Here is a 7,788-nt window from a genome sequence, read left to right as displayed (position 1 = left end):
ACAAAGTTTTGTACTCTGTTAAATGTTAACAGTTTACATTTGCACAGTGCTAATGGATGTTACTTGTGCACATCAATAGAAGAGATTAGATGCTTCATTTGTTTTTTGTGCACAAAACAAGGTCATGACTAGATTAAAAAAAATCCTGAAAAAAAATGCATTTAAATAATTTTATAGCATATTTCTGAGCAGCGTTCTCCCACCCTTTGGGCACTTTTTAAAATAGAAAAATGGGAATTCCCCATTAGCAGTATTTTCTAATTCCAAATCATAGTTTGCACAAGTGCAGAGGCAATTTAGAAATGTGTTTCAATGTAAAGATATCTGCAGTTTGTTTAAACCAGGATAACTTTAACCCAGCTTTCAGAAATCTTCCTGAACCATGAGTTGTCAGGTATGATTTATTTAAGGCAATGAAGTTAGATTATTGAGTTGAACAATAACTGTTTGGATTCCAGCCAAGCATTCAGAGAAAGTGACTGTATCTAATGAGGCTGGATAACCCCCAGGGATGAATAATCTAAAAGCTTTGGGATTAAACTGAAATAGTTTTTTTTAAAAAACACACCCAAACCCCAAAACCAAACATACAAAACTCCTTTTTTACATTATTTTGCAAATTATAACTATTGAACCTTAGGAAGTCCCTAAAAGCTTTTTATGAAATAATACGCCAAGAAGATATGCACCTTTTTTATTGGCTGGAGCTTGTGCAAAATATTGAAATGTGACCGATTAGTAACTTATTTGTATCAACTTCAAAATGTTCTGACTTCTAATTTCCTATTCTCCTCAAATGGTCACTTGGGTCTGAGTGCCAGTTACACGCAGAGCTGGATTAACACAGGGGCTTTACGGGCTGCAACCCAGGGCTAAGTGGTCCTCCATAAAAATAATTTGAATAATTATACACATCAATGTTCACTACCCTATCAATCGTGATTGACCAGTTGATTCTAGAGCCTCTGCCAGTCAATTGTGATCTCCTGGTTGCTAAAAGTCCAAGGGCACAGCAGGGGTCAGACTGGCTGCATGAATACTGTGGTCCCATGCTGCTCCCAGAAGTGGCTGGCTGCTGGCAAGTCTCTGTGGCCCCTGGTGGTGTGTAGGCTCTGCCCCCATTCCCAGCACTCTCCCCACAGCTCCAATCAACCAGTGGGAGCACCAGGGGTGGCACAGGTGCTTGCTAATTCCTGGTGCTGTGCGGGGCTATCATGGCATCAGTCAGACTGCCTGAGGTCTGCTGCACCACCAGCTTGGAGTCACCTGTGTAAAGAAACTCCCAGCTGGAGCCTGCACCTCGCACCCCATCATGCACCCAACCCTCTGCCCCAGATGAGAATCCCCTTTTGCACCAGATTCCCTCCCAGAGCTCACACCCCTCACCCTCTCTGCACTTCTATATCCTGCCCCAGCTTGGAGCCCCCTCCTGCACCCAAACTCCCTCCCAGAAAGAAACAAAAAGTGTTTTAAAGTAAGGAGTCAGCTATTTTCTACATGTCTTAAGACTGAAATCTAGCCACAGAATGGCTTTAATTAAAAGGCAAGTTTAGTATAGTGTTAGCCTGGATGCCATAATTGCGATCACATTGTTTTAAATAAGGAAAAAGACTGGTATACCGGGGTCTCACAAAATCTAATAGCCCCAGGCCCACAGGAGAGTTGATCTGGCCCTGGGTACACCATTTATATGGTTGGTGAAGTGACTTTGAATGTGCGCCTGAAACTACTAATGGTTATACACCTGAGTAATCCTACTGATGGGTGGCACTGCAGCCCATTGATGTCAGTGAGGGCTACTCCCATGGGTTAAATTACTGCTCTGTATAAGTGCAGTGTCAGGCCCCATAACTGTTTTGTTTGAAGGAAATGTTAGAAATGTTGGGTACTTTTATACATTTACCAGAGTTGTTCCTAAACCATGTTAATTGTATAAAAAGAAGAGCTGCTGATTTAACCAGTTACGTCTGCCAGGAGCTAAGTCTGGTGAACCACATCTGGCTCATGGGCTGCTGTATTGCTTCCCCCCTCCCCCCATCTAAATGAATATTTGCACAGACAGTGTTTGAGCTAGGAGCAATCCTTTCAAGGAGAGCATTTGTCAAATAACGGAGCTATACCGTGTGAATGTAAAAATTAATTTGTTCACTTTAAAATGAATAATTGAGGGTGCTTTACAAATATATGTTCCAGTAAGTTTTTCATTATAGACAGTGGGGTAACCCTATTGTTAACTTTGGGTGCCTATCATATCTGATTCCAAGATGTTTTACTGTCATTGGCTCAAATGTTTAATTGTGTTCACTAACTTTGGATGCTCAGCTTGAGGCCTTGTTTTCATTAGTGCTATGCATCCATTGACTTCTACTGACATTGGGAGAACCCAGCATTTCTAAAAATCAAATATACAAAGTCTGGTATCCAAAATTAATGGTTTTTGTGATGAGAACTTTATCCCTGACTTGTAATTGATTGTATTTTCAATTTTATTTTTAATCTAACTTCTGGGGTTCATGATCGTAGTACTTTCTCATGAGGGAGACTTCAGTGTTGCTATCTGATTTGTTATGTCCAACATACTGTAGCTTCTTAGCTTATCGCTACTGCATCTGATAAGACAGTCACATGCCACAAGCTCAGCATCATCTTGTCACTATTACAAGTATTTTAAACATTGCTTTATGGTTCATGACATTATTAATTGATGATTCATTTCATGTAAGGATATTAGCAATTTCTTTATCAGGGAAGTGTAAAAATAGAAGATATAGAAATTAGCTTCAAGTAGGTTATGTTCATATTCCAATAACTTATTTTTTGTTGTAAAACTTTTGGAAAAGTATTACATTATGAAAGTAATAATATTTAGTTTGAACGTAGAACTTTAATTAGAAGACCTCCAGGTTCTTTACACAGGAGATAGACCTCATTAGTTTCATTTTACAAATGGGAAAACTGATGCAAACAGAGAAGAAATGATTTGCCCTAAGCCAATGGCCAATGCAGGGTTAATACCCAGGTTCCCTGAGTCTCCTGTCTAGAACTCTTTTGACAAAGTCACAGCAGTGTTCACTTAGGACTGACTAAAATAGAAGAACCCCCAAATATTTTCACTTAATCACCTCTTATATGAATTATAATTAGGGTTGGCAGCACTGTAAGTTAATAAAGTTCCTTCCCACTTCCTGGCCTAAGGAAGGGAGAGAATAGAGTATCGGAGAGACAGGCTGTCTGATCTGAGGTTGGGTGCTTTCACTTGAACACAATATGACCCACAGCAGCTCAGTCTGCAGTTAGGAGGTGAGTCCTTCACAGCCCTGGCCAGTAACATGCTCAGTACAGATGGAATATTTAGGGAATTTGGATGCTAAAGTCTAAGAAGTTTATACTGAGGATGTGCGAACTTCAGTTTTTCAGCGTCTTATAGCCTGGCCAAATTTGCATGTTTTTCCCCCCACAGAGACAAAAGGCTTGTTCTTGTAAACTAGGTTCCTTTTTAAGTTCACACCAGCAGGGTTAGAATGCAGCTTTTTAGTACATTTGTAATTCACCCCCCAGTAGCCTGCATTGTGGCACAGTGTAGATACAGCCTAAATATGTTAAAACGAGAGACTGTATTTTTATCTTCTGTGTCTCAGCTCAGCTTGTTGATCAATCAGGGTATTACTCAGAGGTACAATGTTGCTGGATATGTCAGAGCTTGGTGTGCCTTCAGCTATCAGTGACATACTAAATTAAATTTTTCAAATGGAACCTGTTGGAATTGTCTTCAGTTTTCATTGTTTGCTATGTGAGAGCAGGAATTCCCTGAGGCCCTATCATATAAACCCTTTTTGGTTTCTGAGTCTTGACCCTAGCAGAAAGATATTAGAGTATATCAGTCAGCATATCAAGTCTTCAGATTTCACTTTATAAAATAACAGTTGGTATTATTCTGCAACAGCATTTCTGTGTTTCTTTTTTGGGGGGTGGAGGGAGGAGAGATAACTAACTCCAATCTTATTGCCTTTTAACTGAGTTCTGGGGAAGTTTATCAAGCTTTCATGGTATGTGGATCTTTGAACAATTTAACTTTGAGACGGCTATGTTCCTGAGAGGGCATACGAAGATAATGAAGCAGAGAGGCTAAAGCAAACCCAATGTAATATTTGCTTCCTCTTTTGCCAACTAACAATGAATCACAATTTCTTGCAGGTGTGGGGTTAAGATTATTCATGGGAGTTCTAGGAAAGTGCTTTTTTAAAAGTGAAATGCAAAAATAATCCTATGTTTTGAAAAAGGCAGATTGTTGGCAGAATGAGCTCATAGTTGTCCTATAAGGACTATTTTTTTGAAGCAGGATCACTTCACATCTGTGTTGCTGGTATTCAAACCAAAATTAAATAATTTTTGTTCTGTTGGATGCTGGGTGCTGTGTAAGCAGTGGAGCAAATTTTCAGCTCAGTACACAGAGAATTAGGCATGTAGCTACTTGCTTCCGTTAATAATAAATAGGGCTGCATGCCTAATTCTCCATGCACCATACTAAATTGTATTCTTCTGTCTCTAATTCTTTAGGAAATTGAGAGGTCATTGCAGTTCTGGGTTACTATGCATCGTAGGGGTGAAATATATTAGCTCATTGATCTTTCCTCATTTCTCTTCAAGTGGCAAGAATATTTGTCCGTGTTTAATTTTAAATGAGGAAGCTTCAGTTTCTAATTAAGTTATGTGTATAGGGAATAGCCACCACTTATCTAGTCTCTTGCTCTGATACTTTTCTTCCGGGACTGAGTCAATCCTCATTTATTCAAGACTGTTATAATGATCTTCACTGAGCTTGGATTAATGTTCTGATACTCCCGGAATTATTTGGGTTGGACTCATCATCTAGTTCAAGACTTCTAGTCTAACATCTTCTTGCATGTGATCTGGCTTTATTTAATTATTTATAACACTATCCCTAGATAATTCAATTGGTGACAATTTTACAACTTCTCTTGGGAGCTGGTGCCAGTATCTAATTATTCCTACATATAGTGTAGCACTTTATACAGTATTTAATCTAACATTTGTTCTGTTGTCATTGATAAATGAGAATGATTGATCCCTCTCCATTTTAAATGGAGGCTTGAAAGCAGCCAATAAGGGCCAGTCTGGGCCCTATAAGAAGTCTAAAGGATAGAGAGGAGCTGAGTCTCTCCCCAGAGGGGAAAGAGTAAACAGGATCTTAGAGAAGCACCCAAGACAGATCAGTGCTGTGCAGGCTCAGCAGAGGCTGGGAGAGCTCTATACTAATGACTGCTACACTGGGACCCTGATAAAAAGGGCAGAGAAGGTTGTGGGGCTGGGAAGTGTCCCCGGAAAGCAGGCAGTAAATGGCAGTTGGAAGATGGCAGTAAGTGGCTGCTTCTTGAGGTTCCCTCATTTGAGGCCCAGAATAGCAGGTGGGTGGGCCTCCCATCTTCAGACTGCATCATCCACACATCTGTTCATGCAAATCCCATGGACATGACACATGGACTCAGCACAGAGGAATTTAACCAAACAACAAAACAAAGAAAATAACCTGATCACATCTAACTAAAACATTCCCTATCTACTCACATATCTGAACTTTCAAGGTCCAGTCCATTTCTAGGCATGGATATCCCTATTCTAGGCATGGTTATCTCTCCCTGTTTCATTTAATCTTTTCCCGCCAGTTCCTGATTTTAACTCACACAAAAAAACCCTGCAGTTTCAGCAGCAGCTGACTTGGGGACGCCTGGGTTTCTTAAGTTGAATCTGTATGTAAGTCATAACTGGCATCCAGATTCAGCCGCGGTTGAAACTGATCAGTTTCAGCAGCGGCTGACGCCAGTTCCGACTTACATACAGATTCAACTTAAGAACAAACCTACAGTCCCTATCTTGTATGTAACCCGGGGACTGCCTGTACTTAGCTGTGATGGTAGTGGCTGTATAGTTCTAATCGTGGATTCTACTTTCTCCATAATAAAGGGCCTGATCACCTCATCTCACCTTACAAACTGTGGGAAGAAATCTCTGTCATCTTGCTAAGGGAACTGTGTGTGAGGAAGAGGTTCACTCTGATGCCTGGCAGAGCCAGAGCAATGTAAGGAAGGCAAATTTACACACACATTCTGCATGATGTTCTGGGCCTATTGACTTGAGTGCAACCTGAGTCTCTTCAGGGGGAAACTGCCAAAGCACCAAGGAGAGTCAGGTGCCAAAGTGCCATTAAAAAGGTAATAGGAAATGAGTGTCTAACTCATCTTTGTGCCTTTGGAAACCTTCAATGAACCTCAACCTTCTCAATGAACTTTGCTTTCCTCTCTATTTTGGCTCATTGGCTTTATAGATTCTTTGGAATCCAGGCTAACAAGGATTCCACTGGCTATGAGGAGGGATTGAAAGAGAGGTACTTGGAAAAGCTGTTTTATGTTTTTCCCAGGTGAAAAGTGTAGAGCTAGAGAGAGCACAATAAGTTTTCTCTTCCCCTGTTCCCACACCTACACGCCTCTCCTAGCCAGCATCTATCTTTGAATGGCAAGGAGTGTTCAGGCTGAGAGTAAATAGAGCTGTAGAGGTAACTGAACATTTTTCCTCCCTTCCCCCCCACCCCCGGGGTGGGTGGTGTGTGTGTGTGTGTGTGTGTGTGTGTGTGTGTGTGTGTGTGTGTGTGTGTGTGTGTGTGTGTGTGTGTGTGTGTGTGTGTGTGTGTGTGTGTGTGTGTGTGACAGAGAGAGACTAAGACAGAGTCCTGCCATTGTTAGATTGGGTGGTGGACCAAAATCATTAGAACTTAAAAAAAGGTTGTGGGATAGTCAGAATTCTTGGGACCTTTCAACTTTACGTGCAAAGTCCACGTTCAAATGAGCCATGTCGCTAAGGAGTGGTGCTGTTTTAGCCTCTGTCCCCTCTCCACCATTCTTACCTGTCACCCCGGCATCCTCTGTACTATTCTTACCTGTGAAGCATGGTGCAAGTCCAGGGAGCAGGGCTGTCTATGAGTTAAATTATGATGGGATCTGCACTAACTCTCATAGGAATTGTCTTGTGAATCTGCTGTGGTATATTGCCCCATTGAGCTGTTTTCTGATCGTGCAGCCATATAAATGTATAAACAGGGTTATCTGAAGTAGTTTACACTGGTCACAATGGAAAACTGTCCCACATACTTTACAAAGATTTTTTTAGGCATCTAATTGGCAAGCAGAAACAATAACATATGACTGATGTTATTGATCATGCAAATAATGAATAGTACATTTAAAAAAAACAGTAATTGAAACAAATAGTTTGCAATCATCCCCTAGGCTGAAATACATTCACATAAAGTATTCATGATAAAATGGCAAATAAAGTCATAAAGTAGCCTGTTCACAGATAATTTAACAGAAAAGGACTAAATTTAGCAAGTAAATGGTTTACTACATATATTTTGCCCAGCTCCATAAAAAGTAAGTATACCAAGCTCTCTAGTATTTTTAGTAGGAACATACTGATTAAATTATACCGGAAGGTTTACCCTGCATTGCTCAGGTCCTTCAGAGTAAGGATCTGAGGATATGGAGAGTGCAGGAATCAGGGCTAGGAGGTGAGGAGGGGCTCAGAGCAGAGGGTTGTGTGTGGGTGCTGGAGTCAGGGTTGCAGGTGAAGAGTGGTGTAGGACAGGGGGTTCGGGCTGTGGAGAGTGCAGGAGCCAGCGCAGGTCACGCTGCCCAGGTGGCCGCTCTGCGGGGTTGGCAGCAGCAGGGACAACACTGCCAAGGCATCGGGCAGAAAAATTACCTCCACCCCCAG

This window comes from Pelodiscus sinensis, chromosome 6, assembly GCF_052426305.1.
Source record: "Pelodiscus sinensis isolate ZL-2025 chromosome 6, ASM5242630v1, whole genome shotgun sequence".
Taxonomy (NCBI): Eukaryota; Metazoa; Chordata; order Testudines; family Trionychidae; genus Pelodiscus; species Pelodiscus sinensis.
This window is presented reverse-complemented; position numbering follows the sequence as displayed.